General features: G+C 25.3%; 1 long non-coding RNA gene across 1 annotated transcript in view; it reads left to right on the forward strand.

Moving 5' to 3' along the window:
- Positions 1 to 2,220: 2,220 nt before the first annotated feature.
- The window catches only part of LOC111638368, a 44,982-nt gene continuing 19,227 nt past the window's right edge, over positions 2,221 to 27,975 (forward strand). The window contains exons 1-2 of the long non-coding RNA XR_002758853.1: positions 2,221 to 2,459; positions 10,724 to 10,870. This is a non-coding gene — a long non-coding RNA (uncharacterized LOC111638368). The remainder of the gene's footprint in view (positions 2,460 to 10,723; positions 10,871 to 27,975) is intronic.

A 27,975-nucleotide genomic window follows, 5' to 3' on the forward strand; every position in this document is an offset into this window, starting at 1 on the left:
AAAAATGAATGGCTAAAAATTCATTTAGTTCGGTTATCTTTTAACAATTTTCAGTTATCTCGGTAGTAGCCATAATGCTATTTCCATTCAATAGTTAAATACATGTAATTTGTTTACGTTCGTACGAAGCAAACATACGATAAGACCTTTTAATCTCTGAAATAAACCTCATCATTATTAAACAATTAAGAAATTAATGATTAAGACATACTTCCAATGCCTGATATTTCCAAATTTATTTATATTTACATTATAATATTTATTAAATTACTTTCTTTTATAATTCATAAATTTTAATTATTATATATTTTAAAGAAATGTTATAAATTTTCATTTAAATGAAATTTACTATTCCAATAGGATTAATAAAGGCATATTTTTCCACAGTTTACAGTTTGATATAATAAAATATATCATTGGATTGTAAATATTTCCTTTAGGAAATACAACAATACTTAATTATTTATTTATTTTTTTTGTTCTCTNGCCAAGTCTGAGATAGATTTATGATTGTTAAATTAAATTTATCAACGTGATTTTAGTGATTTACGACGTTAAAACAATTCGGAAACTTGCGAAATTTTATTTCCAAATAGATTAAAATACATACGAATGCTAGATATATTTCACTAATAAAATATAATCTCTATTTCCTTATTTGTTTCGAAATTTTTAAGGTTTATCGGTATAGTTTATGTATATATATTCGTTCGATACTTAAATAAATTAATTGTAAACTGTATATAGTTAAATATGTGACTAATAGATGGCAGTATTAAATTTATTACGAAAAATTAATTTATTATTTAGGACAGACACTCTTACAGGTTGGACAGAATGCCATTTGGTCGGGCATCAAAAGAAAATTTGTCACAAACTTTACTTATTACTTTGCATTTACATTTGTCGTGTATTAAGAAAAAGTCTTTACTTTTATTATTTAAAAAATATATACAATAATAACGCCATTTTTTTTCAAATGAGCCTACAAAATGATAAATGGCCAAGCCTCTTTTAGTCGATCCCCCTATAACACTGTTGATTATTCCGTTTTATATGAATTTCATGTTGTACGAGTCACTTAGATTTTACAAATACGTGAGCCGTTCACAGCCCGGCACACGTATTTGTAAAATCTAAGTGACTCGTACAACATGAAATTCATATAAAACGGAATAATCAACAGTGTTATAGGGGGATCGACTAAAAGAGGCTTGGCCATTTATCATTTTGTAGGCTCATTTGAAAAAAAATGGCGTTATTATTGTATATATTTTTTAAATAATAAAAGTAAAGACTTTTTCTTAATACACGACAAATGTAAATGCAAAGTAATAAGTAAAGTTTGTGACAAATTTTCTTTTGATGCCCGACCAAATGGCATTCTGTCAAACCTGTAAGAGTGTCTGTCCTAAATAATAAATTAATTTTTCGTAATAAATTTAATACTGCCATCTATTAGTCACATATTTAACTATATACAGTTTACAATTAATTTATTTAAGTATCGAACGAATATATATACATAAACTATACCGATAAACCTTAAAAATTTCGAAACAAATAAGGAAATAGAGATTATATTTTATTAGTGAAATATATCTAACATTCGTATGTATTTTAATCTATTTGGAAATAAAATTTCGCAAGTTTCCGAATTGTTTTAACGTCGTAAATCACTAAAATCACGTTGATAAATTTAATTTAACAATCATAAATCTATCTCAGACTTGGCTAATTGTTTTTTTTTTATTTTAATTTATTTTAAATTTAATTTTAAAACACATTATACTATTTAATTATAATTTTTCTTAAAAAAAATTAGAAATAAGATTGCATTATTTAAAAAAACAAGAAGGATATTACACAAGATTCTCTTGAAAATTGATTTATCAATAATCGATTCCCGATCAAACATCAATTACACAATTTCTACTGTTTAAACGAGCATTTAATTATAGACTACACGTTAACGCTTCCTAATTTAGCCTCATTTTACAAATTATTAAGACAAATTTAAGTAAAAAAAAAAAGTTTTAACCTCGTCAAAATTCGGGTGTAAATAGAAAATTAAACTAATTAAAACTCTATTAAATATTAGAAAAATTAAGAGACGGTCGTTTAAAATAAGCGTTTCGAGTCTTTTAGGTTATCACTACTAACCTCCTCCCGGGTTTTATTGATTTTTTCACCCCTCTTTTCTCATTGGTTAATTCGGGCGCACGCGCTTTTATACGTCATTCTATCCGATGTCTGCTACTAAGAACGATACGTCAGCTTGCCTGACTGTCAAGCTTAAATTGTGAGTCGTGTTGTCGCAGTCTAAAAGTGAAGCCGATAAACGGAAGAAGGTTCCCCCTCGACTCAATCTAAATCAAAGCGCGTAAGATCTACCACCAAATTCTCTTTCATCTTTCCATAATTTCTCGTGTAAACAGGTGCTATCGAGCTCGAATACGGTAAGTTTTTTTTTTTCCGCATATCGGCTTTTGTAATTGTATTTAAAAAAAAAAGATTGGAATCTTTTAAAACTAATATAGTATGGGGTTATGTTATTCTTATTACGCGTGCATTTAATAATTCGCAATTTATATTTCGCTATATCGAGACTGTTCTATTCATAGGAGATAGTTAAATATCCGTTGTAAATAATGCGCTTTGTAATGAGGTTTTTCTAAAAATAATGCGTTTTTTTTGCGTCTTAAACACCGCAGTTCTTTTAGAAAAGAGTCATTACGCGTTATTCGTCATTAAATAAGTGTAATTCGACAGGATATTCGTTAGGAAACTCTTATTTAAGCAGCTTTTTCCCCCCCTCCCCGTGTTTATTTCGGTCTTAGAAAAAAAAATGAAGACAAATATATTCTTGTACAGAAGGAAATGTTTTTTTCTTTTTTTTAAATAATAAAACATTATATTAGATTATAAAATAATACATTAACTGACTTCGGGAGTGTATTTATTAATAGGTAAAAAGATAAGGATATATAGAGTAACATTTCGGTTTATATATCGAACGACCGCTTGTTGAATCTCTCTTCGATCAACAAAACATTGTGGCGAATAATTCGATATCTAAAACGATAAATCCTGTTAAAAAACAAGTCATATATATATTTTTTTGTTTTATTTTTTAAACTTATTACTATTATGAACGGGGAGGAGGGGGGAAACTTCAAATGGAATGTTGTAAGGAGGGGGGAAACTGTATTCGTTAGCTATAAAGAAGTGTGATTTAAAATCTTGAGATCTAAATTGATTTCTATTTTTAGATTCTGTTTGTTTATGCTGAAGTATGGATATTAATTGGAAATTTAAATGTATAAATGTGTTTTCCTTTTCTCGATTTTATAAATCTTTTTCGTATTCGTTTCGATTTTTCTTCCTATTTTATTAATTCGCCATTTATTTTTTCGTTAACTCTTTATTGTGATAATGATTTAAACTTAATAAATTTTTCTTAATATATCTTCATAATATATTATTAATTATTTTAATAAAAAATTAATTTTTACTAATTTACAGTTTTAAATATTAACTTAAAATGCATAAAAAACAATGCTTTATGCTTTTAAATGCGTATTAAAGTAAGTTATATACAAACGTATACAACTATATATAAAGCGATATACAAGCATAAAAGGCTAGCTTTATGCTTGTGTATGCTTTTATTAAATGTATGTTTTAGCTTTAAAATGCTTAAAAGTAATGCTTTATTATTTTTAAAAGCATATTTAAACGAGGAACTTAAAAGCTTGTGTATGCTCGTATTAAATTTGTATTTTTTTTTTTTTAATTTAAGCAATTTAATAATAATAATTTCAATTACTATTATTATATATAATCAAATCATTAAGTAAAATGGTTTAAAACGTATTTCGATTACTGAAAATGTTAAATTACTCTAAACCACTTAATTTATATTTTAAGCCCTTAATTGCAATCTAAATGGATACATTTATAAATTCAATAATTTCCCATATAAAATTAATATTAATATTATTTTTATTTTTAAATATTTAAGGCTTTTACATTTAGTTTAAGCTATAAATAATTTTAAATTATTTTACTTTTTATTTTTAACTCGCAGAAATATATATAAAAAAATATTTTGTTAATGTTATTATTATTATAAATAGTGGGCCTTAATACAGGTTGGTAAGTCTGTTAACTGCTTTTTAAATTTCATATACACTTTTAAATACGAATAGTTAACTGAGTTTACTGTAACGTGTTTTTCTTGTACACGGCCCCCCTATAACACTGTTGATAATTCCGTTTTATACGAATTCCATGTTGTACGAGTCACTTAGATTTTACAAATACGTGAGCCGTTCACAGCCTGGCACACGTATTTGTAAAATCTAAGTGACTCGTACAACATGGAATTCATATAAAACGGAATTATCAACAGTGTTATAGGGAGAGTCGACTGTATATGTAGGTAAATATAATATTTTTTATAATCAAAGTAATACAAAATTTAATAATATCTTAAGATAAAGAAAAGTTTAATTTAAACTTTCATAAAGAAAAACTTTTTTTATACATTTATTAAATATTTAAATAGAAATAAAAATGAATTTTTTTTGTGAATGTAGAAGTTTTTAACAATAATTTCACTTAATTTCAGAAATTGCAACGTCAGAATGGGACTCCCACTCTTTACTTTGTAGTATTAAACACCGAACAAACGTTGACTTTATAATAAATAAAATATATGCGTTACTCATGTGTTTTATGACGTCGAATTGACAAATCATTAAATTTACATTAGAAAAAGTTTTTTTTTTATTTTTACAGTAAATAAATATATAAATTAAAATTAAGTTGTTCTTTCCAATTTGATAACATATTTTTAAAATGTATAATTATTTAACATTATTTAATATACAGTAAATTTTAAAATTTAATATTCTTGTGTTTATTAAAAAAATACCACCAGCGAATTATAATTGAACTATATTAAAATATATTGTAAATTGATTGATCTATGTTTATTTATTATAATGTTTACTGTAAAAGTATTAAAATTTAAAGACATATTTTATGTAATATTATATAAAAAGTTAAGTAAAAAAAAAGTTATAAATATATATATACTCGACGACACAATATGCAATTTAAAACTATTTAGATTTATAGTTTAATATAATATTAAATAATTTTTAAAATATAATTAACTTTATATTATTTAGTTTATTAACCCGAAGATATTTTGTCGTGTAATTCTTTATATTTCATAATACTTTTATTATTATTAATACCGTTTTAATCTTACTGTAATCATATATTACATTTTGACTTATTTAAAAAAATTATATAAATGAAAGAAATTTAAATATTACATAATTATAGGCGTGATAATCGAATATAAATCGAAATCTTCTTATGGCTATGAAACTATGATTGAAATTATACTGAAAATAATAATGAATTTTCAAAATACTTTTATTATATTAATCGTATAAACTATATTATTAAAGTTTAAAAATAANAATCTAAGTGACTCGTACAACATGGAATTCATATAAAACGGAATTATCAACAGTGTTATAGGGGGTCGACTGTATAATTCTCTGCCGATTGTACAGTACAGTACATTAGAATTGTAGAGGACACTGCACAGAATTGCTATTGTTCTTCACTAAATTGGTACGAAAATAATACAGAATTTATAGATTTTTTTCAGCTGATACAGAACGGTGTAACATTTCAGTAATTAATACAGAACTGTACTAATAAGGTACCAATTAATGAGAATTGTATCAATAACTAAACTTCTATATTAATTTTATATTAAAATTGACTACAACTAGTCGGTTTTGGTACAGAATTGTACAAATTCTGTATCAACTATGCCATAATTGTTTACAGATTAAAGCATCAACTTAGCCTTTTACAATAGTTAACTAATCTTTGAACCATCCTATATATTATTATTAAATGAAATTAATATATTAATAATTTAAAAAAAATAATTATTATTATTTTCGTATTTGACAATAAAAATTCCACACAATTCCCTTTCAAAATGCGATTTATGAATATCGGGTTTACAAATGGCTCCTCTTGAATTATTGCTTCTCTGAAGTTAACTCGAGTTTTGATAATTAATAATATTTCATAGTAAACATTAAAATCTTATTAATGTAATAATAACATACAAAAATCCCTTATACAACAAACATTACTACAATAGCATTATGTGAAAACTTAATTATAAATTCAGTTTTTTGTAGTTATTTGAACGTTTGGTTGTCTGACTGTACAACAAATCGATTTCCGATTATTTTAAATTACAAAATTTTTTTTTCTTGGAGTTTAAAATTGAAAAAAAAATTGATTTATGGCTTATAAAAACTATTAAGGAAATTTAATGTAAAGTGAATATTAGTATATCTAGTATAATATTATGTAAATTTTAAGAAATTGACTTAAAAACTTAAAAACTTTTGTTGTTTAAAAAAAGTTAATATATATATATATATATTGAATTTTTGTACATATGTATAATATATACATATAAATTACTACATATTATTTAATTACATAATATAAAATACAGTCGACCCCCTATAACACTGTTGATTTTTCCGTTTTATATGAATTCCATGTTGTACGAGTCACTTAGATTTTACAAATACGTGAACCGTTCACAGCCCGGCACATGTATTTGTAAAATCTAAGTGACTCGTACAACATAGAATTCATATAAAACGGAAAAATCAACAGTATTATAGGGGGGTCGACTGTATTTTATATCTGTAAATTCTATACGATTTGGCAAGACCCGTTACAATAAAATTGTTAAAGTGTCATGGAATCGTGCTTCCGATGATAATTTTAAAATCATTTCAAATAAAAAAATTAGAATTTAACACAAAATTTATTTTTCATACAACAAATTATATTCTTTTATCGTTTGTATTGATTTGATAAAAATATACCTAAGCTTACGAGAAGATCGGTTTAAAAAAAAAAAAATGTCATTAAGCTTGCAAAGTAAATGTAAATTTGTATATGGAATGATTTATATTATATAATTTGAATGGATGACGTCAAATCGATTGGGTCTACCATATTGACATTGTCTTGTATAGAAGGCGTAAAATGAAAACTCATCTTTACGTCGTATGCTTTTGCATGGCTGCTTTCGATCACTTCTAAAATACACGATATTTCTCATGCTTTAATTTTATTTCTTGAATTTATTACGGTTTTAACAATAGAGTTAGAAAGTATTAAAATATCGTTAGACCCGTACCTTATTTTTAAAAAATAAATAAAAATAAAAAGTTCTCTTCACATGTTAATGCATTAAACAGCTGTATTTGGCTCATCTCCACCTAGATATCTGACTAATGCTGTTGGTTATAAAATGGAAAGGGTCAAGGACGTACTTCTATCATTATAGGTAACGGTGTCTTTTCGTTCGTGACATGTGACATGATTTCAATAAGGAAAACAATCGTTTCGCTGTTTGCTTATTTTGTTTAATTAATTAATTAAATTAACAACCAAACATTTTAGAAGAACGAACGGATGTTTGTATTTGATAATTGCTTAAAAGGTATTGTTGAATTTTAATATTATTTGTTTTAAAAGACGTGTAAATCGAGTATTCGACTTTTAAAATTTGCGTTACGAAATAAATCGCTACAATCATTCTATTTATGGTGTTTTTTTTTTGTCATAATCGCTGGCTTATCTAATTTCCTTTCTCACTAATATTTAATTAGGAGTGTATAGAGGCATTATCTGATAAAATTCAAACGATTTTAACGCTGTAACACTCCTTCTCGTTACCTTTACTTCCATGCAAAATTAGAATTTATATGTAAGTTAAACGTTTTTTCGTATATTAAATATATAAATAAAAACGATAATTACATCATAAATAACATTTTTAAAGCTTTAACACCTACGTTAAACTGTTAAAGTGGTGTGGATAGACTAAATAGATTTTTCTATTGATATTGGCAAATCTATTTTCTATGATTGTTCTTACGATCAATGTTCGGTTGTGCTTCAGCACACGTTTCCTTTCTGTGGATCTAGACACCTTTCACATCTCAATATTCCTGTTAAACGAACTCCCTACTAAACAGAGAAGTCGTGCAGAGAAGTTTTTTACCTTATTGTATCTCATTTCGGGATAGAATAACTTATTAAACAGGAGTAAATACGGTTTTTTTTTTCCGTAATATTTTCAGTTATAATCGATATATTTTTTTAATTTAAAGAGGTTTTAATTTCTAAATTTTTAATATTCTGTTACACACAAAAAAAAAAAGAGAAGAAGTAATTTTTCTTGTCAAAACTGAAAACAGCTTCCCAGTTTAATTTTAGTAAATTGCTTTCTATTTTGAAAATGTTTCCTTGACAACTGAACATCAGAAAATACTAATGTTTAAAGAAATTTTTTTATATAACCTTAATTAATATTGCATTTTAGATTTTTCATAGATTTTATAGTTACTAAGCGCCTATCAACACGATAATAAATTTTACACTCGCTACAGAATGGATTATGTAAATTTGTTTATATATCATCCTCTTGTAAACGTTGATGTTTATTTAGGTCAGATTATGCATATTTAATTACAATTATTCGTAGATGTCATTATTCCGTTTTAATTTCATACATTAATTAATTTGAAGAAGTATTTAGAAAATCTGAATTTTAAAATAGCAGTCGACCCCCCCTATAACACTGTTGATAATTTCGTTTTATATGAATTCCATGTTGTACGAGTCACTTAGATTTTACAAATACGAGTGCCGGGCTGTGAACGGTTCACGTATTTGTAAAATCTAAGTGACTCGTACAACATGGAATTCATATAAAACGGAATTATCAGCAGTGTTATAGGGGGGTCGACTGGTACTACAAACTCATGACGTCTCACTCATTCGGGGGTGTTAAGAAATACAGGAATATTGATGAAACTTTTGGATATTATTACTCGTATTAAGGCCTTATATCTTTTACAATATGAAGAACTCTATGATAAGGAGTTAACGCTATATAAATTTATATAAAAGGGACCTTTCGAGTTAAGGTATCGCCCTAGGTGAGCCTTATCACAGAGAAGACCAGCAGATCTATTTAGTCCGTGTCTCGCTTCAAAAACATCTGTTAAGTATTATTAAATTTTTTGCATTAAATATTTTATATTTTGTCAAATTTTATTATTTAAAAAATATATATAATATAATTTTTTAAAGCCGCTTTCTTTTTCTTGATGAGCAGCTTTACTACGGACACGGTACAATCTATATTTAAGCTTGCAAATTGTTCATTAAATTAATAATATATAATTGAAATTCTAAGCTACTTAATAAATCCGCTTTAATACAAATGACCGATTACAATCATTTAATAAAAGTGTTATCCACCATTTTAAAAATATAAGTGATAAAAAAAATATAGTCGAAGAGCATCGCTGATTGTTAAACAAATTACTACGATTTACACGACTTAATAATGCTTGACGTAATTAATACGGCTATTTGTGAATAAAAAGAAAAATAAACGGAGGTTAAAAATATGCGGTTTCGGTCAAAAATCTAATTTACAAATGACAATGAAATCTTATTCAGACCTTCTTCTACGTTAGATCTAATCTTCACACACAGCTAGCTCTCTTGTTCGTGATATCACACGAATTGTATTGGACATTCTTATTGTGTTGAAAAGCTCCGGAGATAAAATTACTTGCGAAAGAATTTATTGTCCGGTTGCATTTATTTCTAAAATAACTTGAAGATATATAAATTTAAAAATTTGATTCGTTTCTAAAATGTTTTCGGGCATTTCTACGTTAATTATGAATACGATTTGCATTATACTTTCGTTCGAGCTTAAAAAAAAGGCGATAACGAGAGCTTTGAAAATACCTTTTTTTTTCCTCCCTTTTCTTTCGTATGTGTGAGAATAATTAAATTTTTCAACACTTTACTAAAGATGTGAGCTTTCAAAGGAATGACGAAGGATGTGTTTATGTATATTTCCCCTTTTAGTGGGTACTAAAAAATAAATAAGTGCTTAGAACAATATTCAATAAGCAACAACAGAAAAGGTAAATTTTATACAGGAATTTTGTATAAATCTTTATAAATTTATTAAGTTGGTGTAAATTTAAAATGTTATATTACCTCTCAGGGAGGTTTTATTTTTAAAAAAATTGTAAAAAAGATTTTTCTAATTAAGCAGTAATTAAATTTTGCCAGTTAATGTTAAATCGATTACGTGTTAGTGGTAGGTGTTTATTGAAATATCATTGGCTACATCTGTTTCACCTATCCTAACTAAAACATTTATTAAGCGTAAAATGTTATTACATTGATAAAATATCTTTCTTATTAATCTATTTTGTATATTGAATTTAAGATATTTGCTTAATTTAAATAAATTATGTATACCTCTTTAAGTTTTAAATGTAATTATCAACAATTTAAATGTTAATTAACATATTTAAAACTTTTCTTAATTATATTTAAAGTTATTTATTCGTCATTTAACTAAATTTAAAGTGATTTAAATTCGATTCGGCATGACTTATCAATCATCCAATAACATTATTAAATCATCTCTGTAGATTATAATTATAATTATTAATATTATACGAGTTATATTTTTTTTTTAAATTAATTATAAAATTTTAAAGTTTTATATCTTTAATATATTTTATTTTTTTCTTCTTATTATTTTTAATAGATCTGTTATGAAGCCATTAGACAATATTCGCACCCAAATGTGCACTGTTAGTAAGATTTGATCATTAGCAGGATGACTCTCGGACAAGATACAATGGATCAGCAATTAGGGAAAGATGATGCCATTCGTGATCCTGCCTTTGTCAAAGTAAGCTTTTTTTTATTATTTTAATTTAAAATATCGATTAATATCTGTAACTTTTTTAGTTAAAAAATTCTACGTTTAACCTCGACATAAGTTATAAATAAAGCAGTACAGACGTTGCACGCGGGTCCGAATTGAAACTTACGGTGGACCCAACTATGACTCTTTCTGTTAAATAACTATAAATTTAAAGGCACCTCTGTGTTACTAAGTAATGATATTTTTAATTGATTTAATTGTTGATTTAAATTAATTTTTTTTATGAACTAATCTTTAAAGGAAGAGCTTTTCGTATTTGCTATGTACTGTAAAGTACAGTACTGTACAGTACATCGTCTCTGATAACTGAAATAAGATAGTTATCCCGTTGCGTAGCAACTAGAGAATAACTGTGACGGTTCTATTACGTCAATGGTTTAATAACTAAAAATATATTATATTTTATCAACATAATTCATTCATAGAAAATTTAAAACAGATAACACGTATAAAATAAAGATTATATCTATATGTATATTTTTGTTTTAGTAAATTTTATTAAAGTTTTTAACACTTTTTTATATATATATATAAATTAATAAAAAGTTCTTGGATAAAACTAAATAAAATCAATATGTTTTTTGTTTTAAACAACTGCAAAAAACAGTGATTTAATTTCAGGTGAAAATAAAAAATTATGATGATTTATTAATACAGAAATTTAATTCTACTTATGGTTTATAAAAGTTAAATTATATATATATATATTCTATATAACCTTAATATATATACAGTATGATGGGTGCTTTATATACGGCCCCAGAATTTTATCCTATAATATAAAAATGGTAATAAATAGAAATTCCTTTATTAAATGATTAAAAAAAAATCTATTTTTATTTGTTTTATTGATTTTATTCCCGTATTTTGTGTAAAAATATATATTATTTTTCCTCATTTAGTAATATAATTAAGCAACCAAGTTCAGTTGGTGGACATTTTTTTTTAATATTTCGCTTACTTAGTCGTAGTTTTCATTATATTAATAGAAAATATGATTCTATCATCAATCAGTTTCTTATTGAAATTCATGGTCGACTGGTACTACAAACTCATGACGTCTCACTCATTCGGGGGTGTTAAGAAATACAGGAATATTGATGAAACTTTTGGATATTATTACTCGTATTAAGGCCTTATATCTTTTACAATATGAAGAACTCTATGATAAGGAGTTAACGCTATATAAATTTATATAAAAGGGACCTTTCGAGTTAAGGTATCGCCCTAGGTGAGCCTTATCACAGAGAAGACCAGCAGATCTANAACTTTTCCCCCCTTTAAAAATAGAAAAAATTAATATAAAATATATATATATATATATATATATATATTAAACAAACTGCATACGAAAAATTTTTAAACCCAACTTTAATCAAAGAATTTTACATTTTAAATTGGTTAAAATCGTTTTATTTATATTATATTCTTTTGAATTTAAATTCAAAATGAACGTAAAAACATCTAAAAATTTAAATCCGTTTAATTATATTTTAAAAGAACGATAAGTTTATTTTTAAAGAATTATTTAAAATTCTATTTATTTAGCATGATTTAATACATTTTTTTTTATATTATTCTGGTAGTCGCATCGAAGAAAAATTGCACGTAAGAAAAAATAATACTGTTAGAATTTTTCTTTATCTTCAAATGTATTTTTCTTATACAACATATGAACAAATAAAAGATTTATAAAAAGTAAACAACAAAAAATAAACAAAGATGAATTGATTATTTCTTATATAAATATGTATATTTAAATATTCTTTATTCGTATTTACTTCATACTTTTAGAAAATTTCGTATGTGTAATTCGTTATTTTTTTTATATTGTAAATCATTTTCTTGCATTCTTACGTGGAAAAATTCTGTTTTAAATGTGTTTAGTTTAAGTCTACATAATAAAATTTATCTTATTGTCATTTAAATAATAAACAGAAATGTCTTTTAAATAAATAAACAAAAAGTTTACTATGCAAATTTAATGAACAATGTAGAATTTTTATATGAAATTCTACACCTATATAAAGAATGAATTGGTGTGCCAAACACGTACTTAGTGTAGAGGTGTTAATCACATACACGATATAATTGTGTCAAGATTTTTAGAAGCTATACAATTATATTTTCTGCATTGTTTGAGTAGAAGACGTATTTATATTGCTTCTAAATCTCTAGAACACGTGGAAAGAATAATAGTATTTCTTTTTTATAGTTTCTTCATTTTTTTACTCCATATCTTCCAAACTTTACTCTATTATATTTTAAAATATAGACGAATGAAAGAAGCGATTCGCTTGGCTTGAAGGGAAACTGTTATAGATTTTTCTCATTATCTATTACTTTTTCTATAATTTATGAATGTAGATAAATGTAATGTTTTTATAAACTATAGAAAACTATATATTAAATCAGTCTTATAATATTTGACTAGTTCGGATTGTTTTGAAGTTATTTACATAATTAGTAAAATTATTTAAGTATGTAAAACAATTAACAGAAGCTATGTTGTTCATTTAAACTCTACAATCAATAGTATTGATTCGTTAGGGAGATAATTGTAATAATTATCGATGAAATGATTTCACTGAAAAACATTTCGTGCCACATCATTATAATAAAAATACTCATCTTGGAAGAACTTAATCTATATTTCTGGTAAATAATTTTCTAATTTTTTTTTTCTATTCTTAATAACATTTTAAACGTCTTAAAGTTTCGTCGAGAAAAATTCCCGATTGCGTTACGCTAATAATCAGTTTTGTCCGTACGATTCAATAAGGATGATATTCTTTAAATGCCATTAATGTCAATTGTTATAATCGTTATATTTGCAAATAAAAACGATTTATTTTAAATATAACGATAATAACCGGTGGTCGACCGCTCTAAGAGACATAGGTTCGAATATGATAAAAAAACACTTGAAGAATTTATGAGAAGTTTGGATTTTTAGGACCTAGTCGAGTGACTCTTTAACTATGACCATTCATATTTTCAAATAATATTTATCACGCATAGCGAACACGAACATGTTTACGAATCAATTAAATGTCATGTATACTGACTGTACTGTACGCGTTTTTCCTAAAAAAAAAAAAATATACTGGACACATATTCAAGAAACATTTATCTATTTTTGCTTCTTCTTCTGTTTTTTCAAGTTAATTTATTCATTATTCAAAGTGGAAATACATTTAGATTTTTTTTTCCCCTCATTTATTTTGAAGAATATTTTCTATGCGAAAACCATCTGTTTAAGATTTATCTCGCACGATTTTAATTTTAATTAAATCTTGTATAAAAAAATATATATAGATTTAATAACAAAAATAAAATTTTTATCGAGTTAATCCGTTCTTAAGAAACTGGAATACAAATTATTGATACAAATTAAATACGTTTTAAAGATCGATTATTTAAAAAAAGAAATACTTTTGTTTATTTAATGTCTTATTCAGATGTCAAAGTGTAAACAATGCTGTCAAAGTAACAAAGTTAAGCGTAGAAATGATATTAAAATCATGACATTTGTATACTTAGATGTCCAATTTATATATTAAAGATTATTTATTATACATTATTACACATATTTGTCTAAATTCCCTTTTACTGTAAATGAAACAAATTTTGGTTTTATAATAGCAATGATCATATCACGCTTAATTATCTTAATTTTCTTCGTCAATATTTCAGTTTAATTCTTAATTACAGCAATTGTGTGAGACTTTTTCTAAAATAGATTTTTATTAATTTATTAACGTCAAACTTTTGTGATCTTCTAAGGATAAGGAATAAAAGAAATATTGAAAATCAAACTTATCAATCTTTTAGAAGATATTTGATTTTCGGAATCAATGCAAACGAAATACAACACGATATTTTCTCATTAATATATAAGTTGAATTTATGTCATTTGTATGAAATATAATTCGTCAATTCAGACGAAACAAATAAGATTTACGAGGAAAAGCTGCGGATGACGACATGTTAAAGCATTCATCTGTAACAATGGGTACTCGAGATCGATTTTACTCCGGATCCTCGGTTTTCTATCAGTAATCTTGAAATAGATCTTTCGATTTCAGGCATTTTAACTTTCATTTTGCTCTTTCAAAGCTTTAAGAAGCAAGAAAAGAAAAGGAAAACGCGTATTAAATAATAATAATTATAACTTTTCTTGAAATATTTAAATTGATAAGAACTGTCACGTTTCTAAATATATGTGTTTCATAATCAATACTGATAGCGGCTAATACATTCAGTCAATGAGTTCTTTTGTTCTTTCATCAGCATGAACAATACACTATCGAATTAGCTAAGCATTGATTAAATTTAGTACGAGTGAATTTGACCAAGAAATTATCGAAAACTTTTAAAATTCGTTCACAATAGATTTGTTGCTGTGAATGAAATTTAAAAAGTTTTCGATAATTTCTTGTCCGGATTCACTGGTATTCAAGAGAATTAATGTAAAATAGCTTTTGTAATAATTGAAAATTTAGAATTATTTAGCACATTTTAAAAATTTCTATATTTTTTAAACTAAAAAAAAAATTAAATTCTTTTAAAAAAAATGAAATTCTACACCTATATAAAGAATGAATTGGTGTGCCAAACACGTACTTAGTGTAGAGGTGTTAATCACATACACGATATAATTGTGTCAAGATTTTTAGAAGCTATACAATTATATTTTCTGCATTGTTTGAGTAGAAGACGTATTTATATTGCTTCTAAATCTCTAGAACACGTGGAAAGAATAATAGTATTTCTTTTTTATAGTTTCTTCATTTTTTTACTCCATATCTTCCAAACTTTACTCTATTATATTTTAAAATATAGACGAATGAAAGAAGCGATTCGCTTGGCTTGAAGGGAAACTGTTATAGATTTTTCTCATTATCTATTACTTTTTCTATAATTTATGAATGTAGATAAATGTAATGTTTTTATAAACTATAGAAAACTATATATTAAATCAGTCTTATAATATTTGACTAGTTCGGATTGTTTTGAAGTTATTTACATAATTAGTAAAATTATTTAAGTATGTAAAACAATTAACAGAAGCGATGTTGTTCATTTAAACTCTACAATCAATAGTATTGATTCGTTAGGGAGATAATTGTAATAATTATCGATGAAATGATTTCACTGAAAAACATTTCGTGCCACATCATTATAATAAAAATACTCATCTTGGAAGAACTTAATCTATATTTCTGGTAAATAATTTTCTAATTTTTTTTTTCTATTCTTAATAACATTTTAAACGTCTTAAAGTTTCGTCGAGAAAAATTCCCGATTGCGTTACGCTAATAATCAGTTTTGTCCGTACGATTCAATAAGGATGATATTCTTTAAATGCCATTAATGTCAATTGTTATAATCGTTATATTTGCAAATAAAAACGATTTATTTTAAATATAACGATAATAACCGGTGGTCGACCGCTCTAAGAGACATAGGTTCGAATANATTAAGGCTTAACACTTCCATCAACAATGGAAGTGTTAAGTAACAATGTAAGTGTTACGTAACAATGGAATTGTTAAGAGAAAGCGACGTGCAAGACGCAGATGCAGTTTTTTTCGTTTTTGCGGGAAATCGAACATATTTTTAGACCCATTTAAAAATTCTCTAATTAGTCCGGAAACAGGAGGACCCAGTTCTTGCATTCTGTGGAAACGGGTAAGGTTGACTAAAATGTAATAATCTTAATCCACTATCGTTACTTTTGCCCGAGCAACGCCGGGCCTACCTGCTAGTTATAAATAACTTACTTGTATATCAAATGCAAGACGTGTTTTATAGTAGGCCTATGCTACAAGCACTTCTTTAACAAAGTAGTTTGAATTAGAGAAGACTTTTTTTACAATTTGAATTAGAGAAGAATTTATTTTATTTTATTTTATTTTTACGTTCCATTCAAATTACTAGACTTTTATATAATAAATCTAAAATATCCATTTAACGTCATCTCCAGATGACTAAAAATATTTTCTATGCGAAAACCATCTGTTTAAGATTTATCTCGCACGATTTTAATTTTAATTAAATCTTGTATAAAAAAATATATATAGATTTAATAACAAAAATAAAATTTTTATCGAGTTAATCCGTTCTTAAGAAACTGGAATACAAATTATTGATACAAATTAAATACGTTTTAAAGATCGATTATTTAAAAAAAAAAAATACTTTTGTTTATTTAATGTCTTATTCAGATGTCAAAGTGTAAACAATGCTGTCAAAGTAACAAAGTTAAGCGTAGAAATGATATTAAAATCATGACATTTGTATACTTAGATGTCCAATTTATATATTAAAGATTATTTATTATACATTATTACACATATTTGTCTAAATTCCCTTTTACTGTAAATGAAACAAATTTTGGTTTTATAATAGCAATGATCATATCACGCTTAATTATCTTAATTTTCTTCGTCAATATTTCAGTTTAATTCTTAATTACAGCAATTGTGTGAGACTTTTTCTAAAATAGATTTTTATTAATTTATTAACGTCAAACTTTTGTGATCTTCTAAGGATAAGGAATAAAAGAAATATTGAAAATCAAACTTATCAATCTTTTAGAAGATATTTGATTTTCGGAATCAATGCAAACGAAATACAACACGATATTTTCTCATTAATATATAAGTTGAATTTATGTCATTTGTATGAAATATAATTCGTCAATTCAGACGAAACAAATAAGATTTACGAGGAAAAGCTGCGGATGACGACATGTTAAAGCATTCATCTGTAACAATGGGTACTCGAGATCGATTTTACTCCGGATCCTCGGTTTTCTATCAGTAATCTTGAAATAGATCTTTCGATTTCAGGCATTTTAACTTTCATTTTGCTCTTTCAAAGCTTTAAGAAGCAAGAAAAGAAAAGGAAAACGCGTATTAAATAATAATAATTATAACTTTTCTTGAAATATTTAAATTGATAAGAACTGTCACGTTTCTAAATATATGTGTTTCATAATCAATACTGATAGCGGCTAATACATTCAGTCAATGAGTTCTTTTGTTCTTTCATCAGCATGAACAATACACTATCGAATTAGCTAAGCATTGATTAAATTTAGTACGAGTGAATTTGACCAAGAAATTATCGAAAACTTTTTAAATTCGTTCACAATAGATTTGTTGCTGTGAATGAAATTTAAAAAGTTTTCGATAATTTCTTGTCCGGATTCACTGGTATTCAAGAGAATTAATGTAAAATAGCTTTTGTAATAATTGAAAATTTAGAATTATTTAGCACATTTTAAAAATTTCTATATTTTTTAAACTAAAAAAAAAATTAAATTCTTTAAATAAAAAGGTTTGAAAAATTCCGAAACCCTACGTAAAAATTCAGGCAAAAGTTTTCTTATTGTAGTTGTTAATATGCAATGTACAATTTATATATATATAATACATAAATACATAAATTATCTTCATTTTAATTAGTTTAATTAATCTAATTAATAAGTAAATGATTTAATTTATTAATAAATTTTAGGATATTTAGCCAATCAAATCGAACGTGATATAACGATTGAAAACATACTTTTTTTTTTAAATTTATTTGACATTTTTTAAGAATCGAAACACGAAACGAAGAAATAAACAATTANTAAAATAAATTTATTTTTCTTTAGCATCTTGTCATTGCTTAAATTCATCATTCAGAAAGTAGTGATATGATGTAATGAAAGGGAATAGTTAAATTTAGAAAACTTTATTAGGGAGTTTTTAGGGGAAAAGTAGAACAGAGTAAGGGATTAAATAACTAAACTGCAGTTTAAAATAATTAATTAATATAGTAAATGAATAAATTTTATTTACATTATACGTCTGAATTGTTGTTAAATATAATAAATAACTTTGAGAGTTGGTAGATAAGATGAAATTAAAACGTTTCTTAAACGTAGGTGGCTAACTACTAAATATAGAAGGTGAAAATGTTAAACATTTTTAGCGAAAATAAATTAGAAAATACGATTATCTAATCGACGATCAGTGAAGTGACATTAAATTATCGTTCATGCAACTATAAATATTTGAATATGGAGAATAATGATGAAAGAAACGATCCGATTAAGATCATTAAAAAAAATTGCTAAACTACTGAAAAATTTACGCTGCAAACTGTAAAATCCGTAAAATGTGACGATAATTTTCTATTCAGAATAAAAATTTCCTCACTTATAAGCCTTGTAAGCCGTTTTGCTATAGAGGCCCTTACCGTTTTGTTAGGGCCACGTGTTCTAGAGTTATCAAGAGCCCGATTTAGCTCAATTGATCCAATCGGCTCAAGGCTGACATTTTTCATTTACAGCAAATCTCCGTAAAGACTTCCATTTCTCTAATTTATCTTATTAAGCTTCGTATTAAATATTTCATATATTCGCACAATATTCTTGGTTAGAGAATGTTTAATAAATTTTCTTTCTTCACAAAGTTAACTTTATACTGTTTTATATATAACGATTAATTCTATAAAATTTTTAAATTTATTGGAAAACAAGAACAGAAAATAAAGTTTTAACAATTTGTAACAGCTGTTGTGTTCAAATGCCAATTAAAATGACTGTTATAAAAAGAAATTGGCATTGAAGATCATTTTCTATTAAACACAAGTAAAATACAATAAAAATCTTCGAATAAATACTAATTAAAGTGACATCTTATAATTTATTTAGGTTCAATTGTCATTTGTACTTAGAATAAGAGATAAAATATTAAGTAAATTTAAAGAAAGAAATGATTTTTCAATTGGAATTTCTCTCTTTTAGCAATTAATCAGTTGATTTTTCGCCTTTCTACACAATACACTTGACACATAAAGATTTTTCTTTCTCTTCTTTCTACGTATAAATATCAAGACAAACAGTTTAATATTAAAATAGCAACATATATTTGCCATCCTATAGCGATATGAAGTCACGAGTGTTCGAAATAAACAACATACAACAAGATTCGCTATTTTCAAGGCGAAAGATATTGCTTATAATATACTTGTTTGTCCATTCTTAAATGTTATTTATAGCTAAACAAATTGTTAAACATATACATTAATTTCTAAGGATATTTTTAAAAATTAATTGTAATTTTTTTTTAAACTCAAAACCATTCTAATTTGTATATACTGTGTATATGAATTTTAATTATATTTTATATGTGGATAATAATAAAGTCATTGTAATTAAATAGATTATTTATTTATTTAAAAATTTATTAAATATTATGATGATCCGACGAAAGTTATTTATAAAAATGATTATAGGCTATATTAATTATTAGAATTTCTATTAGAGAATTTAAATTTTAAACGTAGACGTAGATTAATCGTTCTAAAATGTGGCATTGCTTAATGTTTCGAAGGTGTTCTGCAGTTAAATTTGGAAATGAAAGGTCACGTTTCATATAAAATTCGTTTCAAAACAAAAATCGATTATAAATATATCAATGTTTTACACGCTAAAAGGTATTATTACCATTGAATAACAATGTAATAAGTAAAGGTAACGAATTCTAATATTAAAGTTTGTTGTATAAATACAAAGACAAAAATCAAAAACATCTTTAAACAATGTTTATACTTAATTATTTATCAGTTGGATATAAGAAAGTCAGAAATTGGATGATAATAAAGATGCCACAAGTATGTTCTATATTATGATGATGATTTTTATAAATGGTATCTATATTTATTTTTCATTTATGAAATTGGATCTTCATTATGAATAGACTGCCTGTCTAGAATCAGGCATAGAAAGGCATTCCAATTAAGATATGATATTAAAGCTATTATAATTAAGATATTTTATATCTACTAGAAAAAACTGTTCGATAATAATTGTTTAAAAAAATAGTCAAAATGATCATTATATCAAGCTGAGGAACGTAAAAAACAATGGTTAACCGCAACATATATTTTGTTTTTATATATTTATAAATAATGCAAAATAAATGATTAATTTTTAAACAACTAAATATAGATTATAATCATTAACGGTTATATAAATTTTTCACGAATTTCGTCAAAAAAACATGTACAGTATTTGTGCTGTACATGTATACAGTACATGTACAGAACGTCTTGTAAGTCTTAATCCTTGCTTTTTTTTTGTATGTTTCAATATTTTCTTATTTTAACAACACCTCAGTAATAAAGAGATTAAATTATTGTCAATTAATTATATGACTAATGAGGTATAGATTGTTTTTAATTTATATATGTAATAGCTCGTTGATTTGGAAATTAAATTAATTAATTAGAGGAAAAACTAATTATAATGATAATCGTATTTAAAATATTTTTACCAGTTAATTTTTTCACTTGTATAGTTTCTTTTTATACAATTCTCTTGGGAATTAGATAGATGAAAAACGAGACCAGATATGGAAACAAAAGGGGCAGGAGGCCCCCGATCAACTACATACGAACGTCCAATACAAACTGAAAGTAATGTTATTTCAATTCAAAAGTTTTCCCCCGAAAGGTGTTAAATAGATGACAGGCACGATCTATTGTTAAAGGAAAAGTATGATGTACAGGGGCAAGCCACTATTAATTTAAGGTGGAGAGCATATATTTTAAATTAAATAAATTAAAAATATGATTAAACATTACAGCCCGGCATTGTGACGATGTCACAATAAGTAATTGCTCGTTTCTTTTATTATTATTATTTTTTTTCGTTAATTGCCATTAATTTTATACCAGGGCATTTACGGTATTTGTTTGTTTTGTTTTCTGAGTATCATTATTATCAATATTTATTATTAAAATATTTGAAAAATACTGTATTACATTAGTTGTAAACAATGAATATAAATTTAAGCTAGATTAGAAAGAGAATAATTTGATACTTTGTACCGTATCTGGAAGAAAATAAACAAGTTTGTCTCTTGTGGTAATTGCTCACTTCTTATAATTAGATTAATTTTGGTAATGAATTAGAGATAGCTCCATAATCTAATCAAACAATATACACAAGAATCTTAAAATATTTTGATAGGATTATAGTACATCTGCTAATAAAATTCGTCGAACTCAAATAAATGATGTTTTAATTAAAACTGATGTTCTTCATATTCTTAAAAATTGAGTTGAGTTAATAAAATAAAATAAGTTATGTCGTCTTTAATTTGGAGATTGAGCAAAATCCTCTTTTATTGATCGAGAAATAAACTTGTTTACCCATTTACATGCAGCATAACCTATGAATACTAAATACAACGTGGTTCTGCGATAGCAAAATATACGAATAAAAAATATATATATATATCAATTATTAAAAGAAAATTTCCTTTTTTTTTTCGTGTCCGATTTTATTGATACAGGAAATTGAACAAACTGATTTGTCACGAAAGTAATTCACCGGCTGACATATTAATATTCAGGTAATGTCTCCCGGATAACCGTGAATGATTCGGACTTACTTCCTGAATGTTCTTTGAAAATACAATAGTAGAGATTAGAAATGGATAAAAAAAATAAGTAGATAAAAAAAAAGAATATTGTCTAATTAATGAGAAACACTTAAATAAGAATTTATATTAATATATAAATAATACAAATGGCTACAAAACGATCATTTTACACTTTCTTCAGGAGAATCCAAATTCGATTTCCTTTTTTTTATTTATGTTTTTATATTGTCAAAGTGAAAAAGGAGGTCAATTACTAAAAAAAGAAAAATAACTAAATAAATAGTTTACTTAAATCTCTGCTAATCCTTCCTAATTTCAAAAAAACAAATTCAAATAAATTCTCATTTGGGATTACATTTACCTACTTTTATGGGACAAGAATATAATTTTATTAATATTCTTGTATATTATTAGTTTATTAAAAGTACAGTTACAGAATATTAAATATTCTATAACCGTGCTTTTAAATAAATTAAAATTAAATAAAACATAATTCAGCATTTATAAAGCATTAGANTAGACTTTGTCTTCATAACTTATTGTCAATTCTCTTCTAATTCTTTCCCTTACTTATCAACCTTATCTAATTTAATTTATACATATTTATTTATAAATAAATCAACCTATCGCTGTTTACATGTAATTAGCTATCATAATTTTTTATCATACATTTTTTTTTTAAACATTTTATCACTTAAGTTGAGGAAAATCAATTCAGAAATCGATTTTAAGAACTTTCTAAAATTCAACTCGTACTGTTACCATTGAGTTTTGCTTTTTCTATACTTTTCTAAGCATCTATTCAGTTTCTTTTTTAATTTTTTTCTCCCTTTCTTCTATACTCCTCCATCTTACTGCTATGAAATACTTCTCAGTTCTTTGAATAATTCAACAAGCTATATTTTATATAACACATTAACATTAGACATTTATGAAATAATAGCTCTTTCTGTATCGTTCTGTATTGTATAAATGATTTAATAAAATAAAATTCGAAAAGTTAAAAACCCTTTTAAAAAAATATTAAACATTTTGAAGAGAAAACGATCGCCTGAAGTTGACAGAAATATAAATAATTCTACCATCTCTTTTCTTAAAATTCGTTGTTCTATAAACAATTTTAAATAGTTTCTTTTTTTACATTAATATCATACGAACCACTTAATAATTCTCCTCATTCATTTATTATTAAATGAAAATTATTTTAATAGAGTTTCTATAAAGGTTGCTCATCACATTAATTGATTCTTTAGTATTTCAGTTAACTTTTTGACACACCCACTTTAACATTAAACTTTACTTTTTCATTTTCCGTGATTAAATAATAATTTGAATACAACATAAAACATTCCTATTGAATTATAATTAAGAATTAAACTGTGTTAAAAACTAGAATTGATACTTAGTTTTTAAAGTAGAATTATGACTGAATTTTAATAATAATAATAACATTGATGATGTACAATACATAAATTTTTCATTATAACTTATCAAAAGTATTGATATATAGAGTGGGTATATCAGACAAAAGCTACAAGCCTTTGTCTTATATAATAATTGCGTGTGACACTACCTCGTGTGAAATTTTGTTTAAAAATATCTTTTATATTATTAATTATAATAACAATTAAGATTTTCATGAAGTATAACCCCGTTTGAAATATGACAAATGACCTTTCCATTTTTCCAACCCCTCGAACTTTAATCAACAATATTTTATAGCATGTATGCCCTTATATACAGAGTTACCATGCCCAATTTCGTTTTTTAATCTTTACCCCATATTGAGATATTAAACGAAATAGACGTCAACAAAAACGTTCATGGAATTCACCCACGATTTTTGACTTTTTCGAATTCAGAGGGTCTCGAAACGTCGAGACTTACAAGAACTTGGAGGATCAAATTTGACACGATTCCAATACGTTCCCGTGTTATATACATAACAACCGGGAAAATAAAAGATAAAAAGACAAAAAAACTGTGACTAAATGACACGTAAGATCGTATATAAAGACTTTAATTTAATAATTAGCTTTTTCTAATGTAATAAATTTAAATTTTATAAGTTCTATATTTTAGAAAGTCTAAAAATAATCTATTAATTTTTTTTTTGTTTATGATATATATATAGTAATTTTACCTTTTAAGCTGTTTGAATGAATATATTAATATATATTAATAAAATACACGAGATTTTTCTATAACAAGTAATCTATAGATATTTAAAAATTTTAATTACTTTTAATAACTATTTCATTTACTTTCAATGCAAATATTCCTGTAGTCTTTATTGTAAACGTTCCTGAAAGTTCTTGTTGCCTATTACGTCTTTTTTTTTTTTACTATAAGAAAGGAAGTTCACTATCTTCTTGCTATAAATAACCCATAGTAAGACAGCTGATTGGAGATCTATCTATAGAATGATATACAACAACAGTTGCTATTCTACTCACATCGTGCAACAAAAAATATGAGAAAACTCTTCTTCCCACGTGGACCTTAACGTTGTATGAATGTAACTAATTCATAAAACCATTATGCTACAATTTGTCCGTAAAATCACGCAAATTTGCTTTAGTAAAATACAATTATGCGATCTGAATCGTATTAAAAATAATAGGAATTTATGAATTTCTTTTAAATATCGAAGTTTTCACGCCATTAGACGAACGATTAATCATACTTCTTTGGTATTACGAACATTACACGCTTTATATTATGAACGTGGTTCTACCTTATAAATAATCATTTCAATTGTTTAAATAAATCTTTCGTGCTTTTATAATCTCTTCTACTATCAGATTAAAGCTAACATTTATAAAAATTAAATTCGAATCTGTACTTTTATAGATTGGACAATATAGAACGATCCAAAAGTCAGTTAACCTCTGTAAAGACTAAATTCTTCTTATTCGAATGCTTTATTACTTATAAACTTTATAAAAAAATTGTTCAAAATAAGATCCTTATTTGTTATATATACAAATTATAAAACACTAGCAGCACATTAAAGGATAAGTATGATGTATTGTATACAGGGACAAGCCACTAGTAATTTGAGGTGGAGAGCGTATATTTTAAATTAAATAAATTAAACATATGATTAAAATTGTAGCCCGGTATTGTGACGATGTCACAATAAATAATTGCTCGTTTCTTTTATTATTATTATTTTTTTTCGTTAATTGCCATTAATTTTATACCAGGGCATTTACGGTATTTGTTTGTTTTGTTTTCTGAGTATCATTATTATCAATATTTATTATTAAAATATTTGAGAAATACTGTATTACATTAGTTGTAAACAATGAATATAAATTTAAGCTAGATTAGAAAGAGAATAATTTGATACTTTGTACCGTATCTGGAAGAAAATAAACAAGTTTGTCTCTTGTGGTAATTGCTCACTTCTTATAATTAGATTAATTTTGGTAATGAATTAGAGATAGCTCCATAATCTAATCAAACAATATACACAAGAATCTTAAAATATTTTGATAGGATTATAGTACATCTGCTAATAAAATTCGTCGAACTCAAATAAATGATGCTTTAATTAAAACTGATGTTCTTCATATTCTTAAAAATTGAGTTGAGTTAATAAAATAAAATAAGTTATGTCGTCTTTAATTTGGAGATTGAGCAAAATCCTCTTTTATTGATCGAGAAATAAACTTGTTTACCCATTTACATGCAGCATAACCTATGAATACTAAATACAACGTGGTTCTGCGATAGCAAAATATACGAATAAAAAATATATATATATATCAATTATTAAAAGAAAATTTCCTTTTTTTTTTCGTGTCCGATTTTATTGATACAGGAAATTGAACAAACTGATTTGTCACGAAAGTAATTCACCGGCTGACATATTAATATTCAGGTAATGTCTCCCGGATAACCGTGAATGATTCGGACTTACTTCCTGAATGTTCTTTGAAAATACAATAGTAGAGATTAGAAATGGATAAAAAAAATAAGTAGATAAAAAAAAAGAATATTGTCTAATTAATGAGAAACACTTAAATAAGAATTTATATTAATATATAAATAATACAAATGGCTACAAAACGATCATTTTATACTTTCTTCGGGAGAATCCAAATTCGATTTCCTTTTTTTTATTTATGTTTTTATATTGTCAAAGTGAAAAAGGAGGTCAATTACTAAAAAAAGAAAAATAACTAAATAAATAGTTTACTTAAATCTCTGCTAATCCTTCCTAATTTCAAAAAAACAAATTCAAATAAATTCTCATTTGGGATTACATTTACCTACTTTTATGGGACAAGAATATAATTTTATTAATATTCTTGTATATTATTAGTTTATTAAAAGTACAGTTACAGAATATTAAATATTCTATAACCGTGCTTTTAAATAAATTAAAATTAAATAAAACATAATTCAGCATTTATAAAGCATTAGAAATACTTTTTTCTTGGTAAAGTATATTGGCTCAAAAATATGTTAACTACGTTTTATTTCTGTGTTTCAGGTAAAGTATATTACATTTACGAATATGAATTATATAAATTGACTTTAGAATAAATTATGATTAAGTTATTCTTTTGTTCTAATATTTAGTCTTTGCAATGGTTAATTGATTTTTGGACATTGTGTTTTAAAACAGAAATGATAACAGATCCGAAGAGATAAATTTAAAAAAAAAAATAAGGAAAAAAATGTTTTTCTAGGAGAATTCACATATGAATCCAAAGAATAAAATGAAGTTAAAGTCAGCGTAGAAAAATATGAAAGGTTTATATTATTAATTAAACAATTCAAACTTTACAAGTTGAATGTTGATATTTCCTTAAAATGAAATTGGATATTTCTCCCAGGAGAATATTTTAAATCTTCTAATATTTATTTACCTTTATCTCAAATAGAATTAATATTGCCGTATTCTATATACACGTCATTTTGCACAAAACTAGTGAAATTAAATTTTTTTTTTTAATGTAATGATTCTAAATTTTCTTTATATTTCGAATTACAGAGAATCCGCTTGATATCATCAGACATTTAATGTTAAGAATTAGCGAGTCTTAAAATAATATACAGTCGACCCTCCCTATAACACTATTGATTATTCTGTTTTATATGAATTCCATGTTGTACGAGTCGCTTAGATTGTACAAATACGTGAGTCGTTCACAGCCCGTCACAAGTATTTGTAAAATCTAAGTGACTCGTACAACGTGGAATTCATATAAAACGGAATAATCAAGTGTTACAGGGGCGTCGACTGTAAATTTTCGCTTATTGTAATCAAAGTTTTATTTATAGTTACCAGCATTTAATTAAGCATTTTTAATTATCAGTTTCGACTTGGAGTTGATAATAATAATACATAATTAATAAGCTTTAGTATTTATTTAGTAGCTGCTATATCGACTGTTTATATTACATTGTATATTATTTTATACAACGTTTGATTAGTTTTTGATCTTCAGGTCTGCCATTTTTTCGTAAATACAGTGCAAGAAAAGCCATTTAAAAATATTCTTATGAGTTTTTGCTGATGAATGATAATCTTTAATATTAGCGTAATTATATTAATATTCTGCATCAGTTTATAGTAGGTATTATTATTATTATTACGACATTGTT

This window comes from Centruroides sculpturatus, unplaced genomic scaffold, assembly GCF_000671375.1.
Source record: "Centruroides sculpturatus isolate CEXI.00-Female unplaced genomic scaffold, Cexi_2.0 scaffold1014, whole genome shotgun sequence".
Lineage (NCBI taxonomy): Eukaryota > Metazoa > Arthropoda > Arachnida > Scorpiones > Buthidae > Centruroides > Centruroides sculpturatus.